Source organism: Staurois parvus, unplaced genomic scaffold (genome assembly GCF_062004578.1).
Source record: "Staurois parvus isolate SC_StPar_1 unplaced genomic scaffold, SC_StPar_1.0 ptg002421l, whole genome shotgun sequence".
Taxonomy (NCBI): domain Eukaryota; kingdom Metazoa; phylum Chordata; class Amphibia; order Anura; family Ranidae; genus Staurois; species Staurois parvus.
Genome location: NW_028320217.1, coordinates 57594 through 71191, shown reverse-complemented (window position 1 = coordinate 71191; position 13598 = coordinate 57594). Strand labels below are relative to the sequence as shown.

The 13598-nt window shown below is 48.6% G+C and overlaps 1 long non-coding RNA gene across 1 annotated transcript in view; it reads left to right on the top strand.

The window, feature by feature from the left end:
• LOC149430898 (uncharacterized) overlaps nucleotides 1–13181 on the top strand; it is a 42604-nt gene extending 29423 nt beyond the window's left edge. The window contains exon 3 of the long non-coding RNA XR_016309380.1: nucleotides 12994–13181. This is a non-coding gene — a long non-coding RNA (uncharacterized LOC149430898). The remainder of the gene's footprint in view (nucleotides 1–12993) is intronic.
• The last annotated feature ends 417 nt before the right edge of the window (nucleotides 13182–13598 follow it).

Genomic DNA, 13598 nt, shown 5'->3' with positions numbered 1-13598 from the left:
ATCGTCGGTGTCAGTGGGGGGAGGAATAGTGCCCCATCGTCGGTGTCAGTGGGGGGAGGAATAGTGCCCCATCGTCGGTGTCAGTGGGGGGAGGAATAGTGCCCCATCGTCGGTGTCAGTGGGGGGAGGAATAGTGCCCCATCGTCGGTGTCAGTGGGGGGAGGAATAGTGCCCCATCGTCGGTGTCAGTGGGGGGAGGAATAGTGCCCCATCGTCGGTGTCAGTGGGGGGAGGAATAGTGCCCCATCGTCGGTGTCAGTGGGGGGAGGAATAGTGCCCCATCGTCGGTGTCAGTGGGGGGAGGAATAGTGCCCCATCGTCGGTGTCAGTGGGGGGAGGAATAGTGGCCCATCGTTGGTGTCAGTGGGGGGAGGAATAGTGCCCCATCGTTGGTGTCAGTGGGGGGAGGAATAGTGCCCCATCGTTGGTGTCAGTGGGGGGAGGAATAGTGCCCCATCGTTGGTGTCAGTGGGGGGAGGAATAGTGCCCCATCGTTGGTGTCAGTGGGGGGAGGAATAGTGCCCCATCGTTGGTGTCAGTGGGAGGAATAGTGACCCATCATTGGTATCAGTGGGAGGAATAGTGCCCCATCATTGGTATCAGTGGGAGGACTAGCGCCCCATCATTGGTGTCAGTGGGAGGAATAGTGCCCCATCATTGGTATCAGTGGGAGGACTAGCGCCCCATCACTGATGTCAGTGGGAGGAATAGTGCCCCATCATCGGTGTCAGTGGGGGGAGGAATAGTGCCTATCATTGGTGTCAGTGGGGGGAGGAATAGTGCCCCATCGTCGGTGTCAGTGGGGGGAGGAATAGTGCCCCATCGTTGGTGTCAGTGGGGGGAGGAATAGTGCCCCATCGTTGGTGTCAGTGGGAGGAATAGTGCCCCATCGTTGGTGTCAGTGGGAGGAATAGTGCCCCATCGTTGGTGTCAGTGGGAGGAATAGTGCCCCATCGTTGGTGTCAGTGGGGGGAGGAATAGTGCCTATCATTGGTGTCAGTGGGGGGAGGAATAGTGCCCCATCGTTGGTGTCAGTGGGGGGAGGAATAGTGCCCCATCGTTGGTATTAGTGACACAAATGATGGGGCACTATTCCTCCCACTGACACCAATGATACTTACCTTGCTGACCCCTGCTCCAGCCTGGGCTCGCTCTCTCCCTCTCCCATCTACAGCCTGCAGAAGCAAAATTTGCACTTACCTGTCAGCTGTCTTCCTTCTCTGGCCGCTCTCCTCTTCACTCGATCCTGCAGCTCCCTCGATCTTCTTCGATCTGCGCGCTCTGCCGCTCGGCTCCTCCTCTCCAAGCTCCACCTCCTCGCCGGTGATTGGCCGCCTGTGTGCCTCTCCTGAGCTACAGTTCCGGTGGCCAATCAGCGGCGAGGAGGCGGAGCTGTTGAGTGATCCCGGAGGTGTGGCCAGGTTACAGGGGCAGCATATCATCCCGCCCACAGATCGCGAGACGGAGCAGCGGTGTCTCGGTTCCTAAGACCATCGGAAATATGTGTTTTCCGATGGTCTTAGGCGACCCCTGGGAAATGGTCGTTCGACCCCCAAAGGCGTCGCGACCCCCAGGTTGAGAACCGCTGCTATAGAGGGATATGCTTTGTTCAGATTTCATGTCTGAGGTTTACAACCACCTTAAAGTGTTAATGAATGAAGAGTAATCACCGCTCAAAGCTGGTCTCCACCTGTATCACCTCCATTGCACACTAGCAGGTGCTGGCCCTGTTTGTAGTTTTGCCTTCAGCAAGTGAAATGCATGCTCAATTGGGTTGAGATCAGGTGATTGACTCGGCCATTGCAGAATATTCCACTTCTTTTCCTTCAAAAGCTCCTGGGTTGCTTTTGCAGTGTGTTTTGGATCATTGTCCACCTGTACTGTGAAGCGCTGTCCAATCAACTTTGCTGCATTTGGCTGAATCTGGGCTGACAGTAGATCTGTAAACACTGCAGAATTCATCCGGTTTCTTCTGTCTTCTGTCACATCATCAATAAACACCAATGACCCAGTGCCACTGGAAGCCATGCATGCCCATGTCATCACACTGCCTCCACCATGTTTTACAGATGACATTGTGTGCTTTGGATCATGAGCTGATCCAAGCCTTCTCCAAACTTTTTTCTTACCATTGTTCTGGTACAGATTCATCTTAGTTTCATCCGTCCAAAGAATGCTTTTCCAGAACTGGTCCGGCTTTTTTAGATGTTTTTTTGCAAAGTCTAATCTGGCTTTTCTTTTCTTCAGGCTTATGAATGGTTTGCACCTTGTGGTGAACCCTCTGTATTTGCCCCTTGTGGTGAACCCTCTGTATTTGCTCTCGTGAAGTCTTCTCATGATTGTAGACGTTGACAATGATACGCCCACCTCCTGGAGAGTGTCCTTCACTTGTCTGGATGTTGTGAATGGGTTTTTACCTTACCATAGAGAGGATCCTGCCATCATCCACCACTGTTGTCTTCCATGAACGAAACGAAAGAACAAAAGGTATACCGCTCAGGCAAACAATCCAGATCAATCCACAACAGATGCAGGCTCTGGCTCGCCACCACACAGAATGCGATAGGAAGAAGGGTCAGCCGCACACCGGAGATTAGATGTATATAGTGTGTATTTATTTGTCCATAGGACACACAAAACACCAGGACATGAATACAGGACTTGTTAACGCGTTTCACACGATCTCATGCTTAATCATAAGGTGTTTTGTGTGTCCTATGGATCAATAAATACACACTATATTCATCTATCCTCCGGTGTGCGGCTGACCCTTCTTCCTATTGTCTTCCGTGGACATCCATGCCTTTCTATGTTGCTGAGCTCACCAATGCGTTCTTCTTTCCTCAGAATGTACCATACTATTGATTTGGTCACTCCTAATGTTGCTGCGATCTCTCTGATGGATTTGTTTCATTTTAGAAGCCTTACAATGGCCGCTTTCACTTGCATGGACAGCTCCTTTGAGCGCATGATGTAGGTTCATAGCAATAGATTCCAAATACAAATACCGCACTTAGAATCAACTCCAGACCCTTTACCTGCTTAATTGATGAAGAAACTCCCTCCTCACCGGCCTACCCCAGCGCAGGCTCTCCCCGCTTCAGACCATCCTGAACTCAGCGGCTAGACTCATCCACCTCACCACCCGCTCCACCTCTGCCACCCCCCTCTGCCAATCCCTCCACTGGCTCCCTATCGCCCAACGCATCAAATTCAAACTACTCACTCTGACCTACAAAGCCATTCACAACACTGCCCCTAACTACCTCACCAACCTGATTCCCAGGTACCACCCTACCCGTACCCTTTGCTCTTCGCAGGACCTCTTTCTATCTTGCCCCCTGGTCTCCTCCTCCCACGCATGTCTGCAAGACTTCTCCAGGTCCTCCCCCATCCTCTGGAACTCACTACCCCAATCCATCAGACTGTCACCTTCCCTCCTCACCTTCAGGCGCTCCCTGAAAACCCACCTCTTCAGGGAAGCCTACCCCACCCTCACAAGCCGTTCTCCTTCATTCCTCCTACCACTCCATCCCCCACAGCCACTTCCTCCTGTACCACTACCCCCTCCCTCCTAGATTGTAAGCTCGAAAGAATAGGGCCCTCTAACCCCTCGTGTGCTGTTTGTAGTTGCTGTACTGTTTCATGTATTGTCCCCCCTCTATTGTACAGGGCTGAGCAAACCCTTTGGCGCTATATAAACTCGATGTAATAATAATAATAAATAACAAAGGAGTAGCCCACACCTGGCCATGAAACAGCTTTTGATTCAATTCTCCAATTACCTTTGGTCCTTTGAAAAAAGGGGAGATGGCTACTCTTAAGAGCTGTAATTCCTAAACCCTTCCTCCAATTTGGAAGTACGTACCCTCAAACTAAACCGGAGAGTGCGCACTTTCAGCCCATATCCATTATAGAACCATAGCTTGAATATGTTTTGGTAAATACCTGAAAAAAATCTAAAATTGTGCCGGTGTCCAAATATATATGGACCCAACTGTAACAAGCATGCTTTACTGCGTATACAGACTGATTTTGCTGTTGTGGGTTTAGTAACACTTTATGTGTATTTCGCACGCATCAACGCACACATGCTGTGAATTAAGCCTTCCCTTTTACTTTCTGACCTTTCCCGGTTTTTCTTGATCTCTGGATTATTATTACCGCCCCTCCTGACGTTATTGTTCGCCTGCTGGCAATCTCCGAGCCAAGTCCTCTGATCCATCTTCTTTCAGTTACTGAGAAACACAAGACGGAAATTTATGGGTCGGTGTCAACATCTTCCAGAACAACAAACAGATACAGTGTAGCAGGCTGAGATGTATCAAGCTGAATTTACCGGAGATGTTTATTGCTGCCACTTCCAGCATCTTCTGGTCTTTGATATATAACAGCTGTGGAGGTTAAAGAAACGTCAGGGAGAAAATCCGATCCTGACCAGGGCCGTATTAACCACTTGAGGACCGCCCTATAGCAGTTTTACTTTGATTTGTGTTGGAGAGGGGGTGGGATATGAGGATTTATACTGGGAGGGGAGATTTGTGTTTGGAGCGGGGATGGGATATGAGGATTTATACTAGGAGGGGGGATTTGTGTTTGGAGAGGGGATGGGATATGAGGATTTATGCTGGGAGGGGAGATTTGTGTTTGGAGAGGGGATGGGATATGATGATTTATGGTAGGAGGGGGGATGAGATATGAGGATTTATGGTAGAAGGGGGGATGGGATGTGAGGATGTATGCTAGGAGGGAGGATTTGTGTTTGGAGAGGGGATGGGATATGAGAATTTATGCTAGGTGGGGGGATTTGTTTTGGAGAGGGGATGAGATATGAGGATTTATACTAGGAGGGGGGATTTGTGTTTTGAGAGGGGATGGGATATGAGGATTTATGCTAGGAGGGGGGATTTGTGTTTGGAGAGGGGATGGGATATGAGGATCTATGCTAGGAGGGGGGATTTGTGTTTGGAGAGGGGATGGGATATGAGGATTTATGCTAGGAGGGGGGATTTGTGTTTGGAGAGGGGATGGGATATGAGGATCTATGCTAGGAGGGGGGATTCGTGTTTGGAGAGGGGATGGGATATGAGGATCTATGCTAGGAGGGGGGATTTGTGTTTGGAGAGGGGATGGGATATGAGGATTTATACTAGGAGGGGGGATTCGTGTTTGGAGAGGGGATGGGATATGAGGATTTATGCTAGGAGGGGGGATTTGTGTTTGGAGAGGGGATGGCATATGATGATTTATGCTAGGAGGGGGGATTTGTGTTTGGAGAGGGGATGGGATATGAGGATTTATGGTAGGAGGGGGGATTTGTGTTTGGAGAGGGGATGGGATATGAGGATTTATACTAGGAGGGGGGATTTATGTTTGGAGAGGGGATGGGATATGAGGATCTATGCTAGGAGGGGAGATTCATGTTTGGAGAGGGGATGGGATATGAGGATTTATGGTAAAAGGGGGGATTCGTGTTTGGAGAGGGGATGGGATATGAGGATTTATACTAGGAGGGGGGATTTCTGTTTGGAGAGGGGATGGGATATGAGGATTTATGGTAGGAGGGGGGATTTGTGTTTGGAGAGGGGATGGGATATGAGGATTTATGGTTGGAGGGGGGATTTGTGTTTGGAGAGGGGATGGGATATGAGGATTTATGCTAGGAGGGGGGATTTGTGTTTGGAGAGGGGATGGGATATGAGGATCTATGCTAGGAGGGGAAGTTCGTGTTTGGAGAGGGGATGGGATATGACGATTTATGCTAGGAGGGGGGATTTGTGTTTGGAGAGGGGATGGGATATGAGAATTTATGCTAGGTGGGGGAATTTGTTTTGGAGAGGGGATGGGATATGAGGATTTATACTAGGAAGGGGGATTTGTGTTTTGAGAGGGGAGGGGATATGAGGATTTATGCTAGGAGGGGGGATTTGTGTTTGGAGAGGGGATGGGATATGAGGATTTATGCTAGGAGGGGGGATTTGGGTTTGGAGAGGGGATGGGATATGAGGATTTATGCTAGGAGGGGGGTTCATGTTTGGAGAGGGGATGGGATATGAGGATTTATGCTAGGTGGCAGGATTTGTGTTTGGAGAGGGGATGGGATATGAGGATTTATACTAGGAGGGGGATTTGTGTTTGGAGAGGGGGTGGGATATGAGGATTTATGCTAGGAGGGGGGATCTGTGTTTGGAGAGGGGATGGGATATGAGGATTTATGCTAGAAGGGGGATTTGTGTTTGGAGAGGGGATGGGATATGAGGATTTATGCTAGGAGGGGGCATTCGTGTTTGGAGAGGGGATGGGATATGGGGATTTATGCTAGGAGGGGAGATTCATGTTTGGAGAGGGGATGGGATATGAGGATTTATACTAGGAGGGGGGATTTGTGTTTTGAGCGGGGATGGCATATGAGGATTTATGGTAGGAGGGGGGATTTGTGTTTGGAGAGGGGATGGGATATGAGGATTTATATTAGGAGGGGGGATTCATGTTTGGAGAGGGGATGGAATATGAGGATTTATGCTAGGAGGGGGGATTCGTGTTTGGAGAGGGGATGGGATATGAGGATTTATGCTAGGTGGGGGGATTCGTGTTTGGAGAGGGGATGGAATATGAGGATTTATGCTAGGTGGGGGGATTTGTGTTTAGAGAGGGGATGGGATATGAGGATGTATACTAGGAGGGGGGATTTATGTTTGGAGAGGGGATGGGATATGAGGATTTATGCTAGGAGGGGAGATTTGTGTTTGGAGAGGGGATGGGATATGATGATTTATGCTAGGAGGGGGATCTGTGTTTGGAGAGGGGATGGGATATGAGGATTTATACTAGGAGGGGGGATTTGTGTTTGGAGAGGGGATGGGATATGAGGATTTATACTAGGAGGCGGGATTTATGTTTGGGGAGGGGATGGGATATGAGGATGTATGCTAGGAGGGGGGATATGAGGATTTATACTAGGAGGGGGGATTTTTGTTTGGAGAGGGGATGGGATATGAGGATTTATGCTAGGAGGGGGGATTTATGTTTGGAGAGGGGATGGGATATGAGGATTTATGCTAGGAGGGGGGATTTATGTTTGGAGAGGGGATGGGATATGAGGATTTATGCTAGGAGGGGGGATTTGTGTTTTGAGAGGGGATGGGATATGAGGATTTATGCTAGGTGGGGGGATTCATGTTTGTAGAGGGGATGGGATGTGAGGATTTATGCTAGGTGGGGGGATTCATGTTTGGAGAGGGGATGGGATGTGATAATTTATGCTAGGAGGGGGGATTCGTGTTTGGAGAGAGGATGGAATATGAGGATTTATGCTAGGAGGGGAGATTTGTGTTTGGAGAGGGGATGGGATGTGATAATTTATGCTAGGAGGGGGGATTCGTGTTTGGAGAGGGGATGGAATATGAGGATTTATGCTAGGAGGGGGGGTTCGTGTTTTGAGAGAGGAGGGGATATGAGGATCTATGCTAGGTGTGGGGATTTGTTTTGGAGAGGGGATGGGATATGAGGATTTATGCTAGGAGGGGGGATTTTGGGGGTTTGTGCTATAAAAGTAATATGGTGGTGGTTGGGGGGGTGGATTTGAGCTAGTAGGAATTTTTGAGGGGTATTTGTGCTAGGAGGGAATATTTGTATGTGTAAGGGGGAGGATATGTGCTAGAATGGGGGATTGGGGGAGCGGAATTTGTGCTGGAAGGAGGGGATTTGGAGTGGGGGGAGGGATTAATGTTTGACGGGGAAATTTGAGGGGCAGAGGATTTGTGCTAGGAGGGGGAATTTTTTTTTTTTTTGGGGGGGGGGGATTTGTGCTGGGGACGTATGAGAGGGAAGGGAGAAATTTTATTTTTGAGGGGAGGAAAAGGATTTGAGCTGGGGAGGGGGGATAAGATTTGTATTGGGAGGAGGGGGAATGCTTAGGGGTAAGCATGCAGATTAGTGCTTGATGATTTTTTTTTTTTGGGGGGGGGGATTTTTGTTGACACATAATGATCATATATCTTTGGGGGAGGGGGCATGTTCGTCCTTGTCTTGATGACCTTGTCCCAGCACTGCCCCAGACCCTGCACTTTTTTCTTCCCAGCTCCGCTCCCAGCTTCTTCCCTGCAGCAGCACAAGGTAAGGGGGTGCACTGTGATGTAAGGGAGGGTGGAGTACTCTTCAGATAATGGGGGGCTCTTGACATCTGATGTAAGTGGGGGGGGGAAGCTCAGGATATCTAGCCTTACAGATACAACTGGCCCTTGAGGGCAACCATAATGCCGATGCGGCCCGCGATGAAACTGAGTTTGACACCCCCTGCTTTAAATGTTATGCCCCCCACAAGGAAGACTTATGGTTTCAGCAACACGGTGTCACGCGAACAGGAAGTGCAGGGATATCTCCCCAGTGGGGAAACAGACACCAATTAAAGGTGTAGCTGTACAGCACGGCCCTGCCTGGCAGGAGACCTGATCTTCGTCTGTTACAGTTAGTAAGGCTTCCAGGACTTGTCCCCCCCCCAGCCTGGGACTGGACAGTGAAAAGAGAAGCAACAAACTGATACGCCTCTACTGTCCATCATGATCTCTCTGTCACTATGCTCTCTCCTCCTGTCAGCATGTTTCTTGCTGTCACGCGACCACTGCAGCACATGAGCATGAATAGGCAATCACTTGCATCAGAAGAGATTACGTTTTTGTTTTTTTGCTTTTTTTTTTTTTTTGCTTTTTTAGTAGTCGTGTTTTTGTCTTTCGATTTTATTTGACCAATTAATTTGACATTACTCAGGGGAGCCTTTGAAAAATACATGTGTCGCGGGGCCAAATCTGTGAGACTCTGTGTGCCCCTTCCTGCGTAGCTTGCATAGGGGAGGACTTGTTCGGTGAGGCTCTATGCACCCTTTAGAAGTACTCCGGGGGGGTAATAGGGGCTTGCCTTGAGCAATGATATTTAATAGCAAGTGTTGGTTCTTTTTGCTCAACAGGTTCTCTCTAATGACTGCTTTCCAAAATTGTTGACAAATTGTTACATTCACATATTTTTTCCTAATATGACCAGAGCTACTGAAGCTGCAACTTCTGCTGCCTTGTACAATCAATGTGCATACAGCGCCACCTAATGGACACACTGTAGAATACATTGCCATTCCAGGTGCAGCAATGAAATAAAAAAATTATTATTATTATACAGGATTTATATAGCGCCAACAGTTTGCTCAGCGCTTTACATTATAAAGGGAGACAATACACGAGACAGTACAGTAACAATACAATTCAATACACGAGGGGTTTGAGGGCCCTGCTCCTTGGAGCTTACAATCTAGGAGGGAGGGGATAGTGGTACAGGAGGAAATAGCTGTGGGGGATGGAGTGGTAGGTAGAGTGGAGGAGATCGGTAATTAGCTGAGGGCGGGGTAGGCTTCCCTGAAGAAATGGGTTTTCAGAGTGCGCCAAAAGGTGAGGAGAGTAGATGATAGTCTGATGGATTGGGGTAGGGAGTTCCAGAGGATGGAGGAAGCCCTGGAGAAGTCCTGGAGATGGGCATGGAAGAAGGAGACCAGGGAAGTAGAGAGAAGGAGGTCTTGTGAGGAGCGGAGAGTAAGTTTTGGGTGGTATTTGGGTACCAGATCAGTGATGTAGTTTGGGGCAGTGTTATTGCCATCTCTCCACTAAAAAAAGTTTTTGTTTTTTTTTTCTGGTTGTACAACTGCTAAATCCTCAGAGGTTGCTTGTGTTGTATATCTGCCATACTTTAAAGAGGGGTGGGCTCTGACTTTACATCCTGGTCACACTTGCGACTTGCCATGCCATTGTGTGATGTGTGTGTTTCACTATGGCGGCTGTGTGTGTGCTTCACCGTAAGCACACTGCTTTGGATGGCTCTGCTATGGCAGTGAATGACGGTGCACGCCCCCACCCCAGAACTGCTAAATCACGTATATATACATGACTTTGTGCACCCGTGCCACCCTGTAGCAGTATAGGGCAGCACAGAACTGGTTAACCAGAGTGTAGCATCAAGTCAAGGAAACTCCTGGGATATTGATCTGGTCAGGTAAGTAGCAGAGGGGGTTGTTAATCAGTTTCAGCTGCTTTGGTGTTAATGAAATGAACAACAGGTGCACTAGATGGTCAACAATGAGACGACCCCCAAAACAGGAATGGTTTTACAGGTGACATTTTTTTCCCTACTCATCTTTTCTGACTGTTTTTCCCTAGTTTTGCATTTGGCTCGGGTCAGTGTCACTACTCGTAGCATGAGGCCATACCTGGACCCTACAGAGGTTGCACAGGCAGTCCAACTCCTCCAGGATGGCACATCAATACGTGCCATTGCCAGAAGGTTTGCTGTGTCTCCCAGCACAGTCTCAAGAGCATGGAGGAGATTACAGGAGACAAGAGCATGGAGGAGATTCCAGGAGACAGGCAGTTACTCTAGGAGAGCTGGACAGGGCCGTAGAAGGTCCTTAACCCATCAGCAGGACCGGTATCTGCTCCTTTGTGCAAGGAGGAACAGGATGAGCACTGCCAGAGCCCTACAAAATTACCTCCAGCAGGCCACTGGTGTGAATGTCTCTGACCAAACAATCAGAAACAGACTTCATGAGGGAGGCCTGAGGGCCCGACATCCTCTAATGGGCCCTGTGCTCACTGCCCGGCACCATAGAGCTCCATTGGCATTTGCCATTGAACACCAGAATTGGCAGGTCCACCACTGGCGCCCCGTGCTTTTCACAGATGAGAGCAGGTTCACCCTGAGCACATGTGACAGACGTGAAAGGGTCTGGAGAAGCCGTGGAGAACGTTCTGCTGCCTGTAACATGGTTCAGCATGACCGATATGGTGGTGGGTCAGTGATGGTCTGGGGAGGCATATCCATGGAGGAACGCACAGATCTCTACAGGCTAGACAATGGCACCCTGACCACCATTAGGTATCGGGATGAAATCCTTGGACCCATTGTCAGACCCTACGCTGGTGCAGTGGGTCCTGGGTTCCTCCTGGTGCAGTGGGTCCTGGGTTCCTCCTGGTGCAATACCATGCCCGGCCTCATATGGGGAGAGTATGCAGGCAGTTCCTGGAGGATGAAGGAATTGATAGCATTGAATGGCCCCCACGCTCACCTGACCTAAATCCAATAGAACACCTCTGGGATCTCATGTTTCGGTCCATCCGATGCCACCAGGTTGCACCTCAGACTGTCCAGGAGCTCAGTGATGCCCTGGTCCAGATCTGGGAGGAAATCCCCCAGGACACCATCCGTGGTCTCATTAGGAGCCTCCCCTGACGTTGTCAGGCATGCATACAAGCACGTGGGGGCCATACAAACTACTGAGGACCATTCTGAGTTGCTGCAATGGCATTTCAGCAAAATGGACTCGCCTGCTGCATCATTTTTTCACTTTGATTTTCGGGGTGTCTTTGAATTCAGTCCTCTGTAGGTCGATCATTTTCATTTACATCAAACAATGGGACATCCTTACATTCCGAACACATTACCCCGTCCATGTCAGTATAGAGAACCGGCAGGAGATTCTTCCCCATTGAGATCTGATCAATTTTCAAAGTGTTCCTCTAATTCTTTTGAGCAGTGTAATTGGAACACCCAATGAAAACACAAAAACAAAATAAAGCTGTATTGAAACCACCAAAATAATAATAATAACAATAAAAATAAAAAATTGAAAAACAAAAAAATGCAAAGGATTAAGACAAGACAATTCACTTGACTGAATTTTTCTTTTTTGTTGTTTGACATGCGTTGCCTTTCCATGTGCTCCTTGCTGCAAAGGCCAGTTAAAGATTGGGGCAAATTCCAGGGGATAAATGGGGGGGGGGGGTATGGGGGCATACAGGGGATAAATGGTGGTATACAGGGGGTGTACGGAAGTATACAGGAGATTGTATGGGAGTATAAAGGGATTGTATGGAAGTATAAAGGGTTTGTTTGGGAGTATACAAGGGATGAATGTGAGTATAGAGGGGATGCATGGGGGTATACAGGTGATGAATGGGGGAGTGTATGGGGGTATACAGGGGATTAATTGGGGTATATAGGGGGAGCATACAGGTGGTGTGCAGGGGTATACAGATGATGAATTGGAGTGTACGGGGGGTGTATGGGGGTATACAGAGGGTGTATAGAGATATACAGGAGATTGTATGGGGGTATAAAGGGATTGTATGGGAGTACACAGGGGATGAATGTGGGTATAGAGGGGATGCATGGGGGTATACATGTGATGAATGGGGGGTGTATGGGGGTATACAGGTGATGAATGGGGGGTGTATGGGGTATACAGGGGATTAATTGGGGTATATAGGGGGCGTATGGGGGTATACAGATGAGGAATCGGAGTATACAGGGGGTGTACGGAGGTATACAGGAGATTGTATGGGGGTATAAAGGGATTGTATGGGAGTATACAGGGGGTAAATGTGGGTATAGAGGGGATGTATGGGGGTATACAGGTGATGAATGGGGGGTGTATGGGGGTATACAGGTGATGAATGGGGGGTGTATGGGGTATACAGGGGATTAATTGGGGTGTATGGGGGTATACAGATGAGGAATCTGAGTATACAGGGGGTGTATGGGGGTATACAGAGGGTGTACGGAGGTATACAGGAGATTGTATGGGGGTATACAGGGGATAAATGTGGGTATAGAGGGGATGTTTGGGGGTATACAGGTGATGAATGGGGGTGTATGGGGGTATACAGGGGACTAATTGGGGTATATAGGGGGTGTATACAGGGGGTGTATGGGGGTATACAGATGATGAATCGGAGTATACAGGGGGTGTATGGGGGTATACAGGTGATGAATGGAGGGTGTATGGGGGTATACAGGGGACTAATTGGGGTATATAGGGGTGTATGGGGGTATACAGATGATGAATCAGAGTATACAGGGGGTGTATGGGGGTATACAGGGCATGCTATTTCTAGTTATTACCTCTCACAGAGAAAACAGTACATTCCTGACAATGCCTTCTACTGCTTTTCTCTCCAGAAGTACAGAGCCATCTTTCCAGATCATCCAGAATTGCCATACACTTCCTGGACTGGGATGCCGGCTCAGAGATGACACAACTATGTGATTTCTGGTCCCTGTGCAGTTCTTGTTCACAAATGTTTGACACAAATCAGCCCCTGCTGCAGCCTCTCACTTTATGACTTGCTACAAAGTTACAATGTACAGTCTGTGGGGTCACTGTGGGGGTGGGAGGGGACTGGGGAAATGATTGCTTCTGCCTGCAATAGACTGATGACATCTTGGACTGAAGCTTAAGGATAGATTTCAGAAAGTAGAGTTTCTCTGAGAGAGGATACAGTTGCTGTATATCATGACATGTCAGGAATGTATCCTTGCAAACTTGTAAAGGTGCTTACGGCTCTGCTTTAATAAAAGAGAAAAAAAAATGGTCCTGTGGGATGCAGCCATGTGATTGGTCAGTCCATTATATAATCATCCAGCTGTATAGTACAATGTCATCTTATATCATCTCATCAGTTGTGTAAGGAGCTGCAGCAATGTGAGCCGGCGAGGAATCGCTTCTCAATTATTGTGTCCTTCTGTATTGAGGTCATCACTACGGGGGTGACATGTTCTTTGTT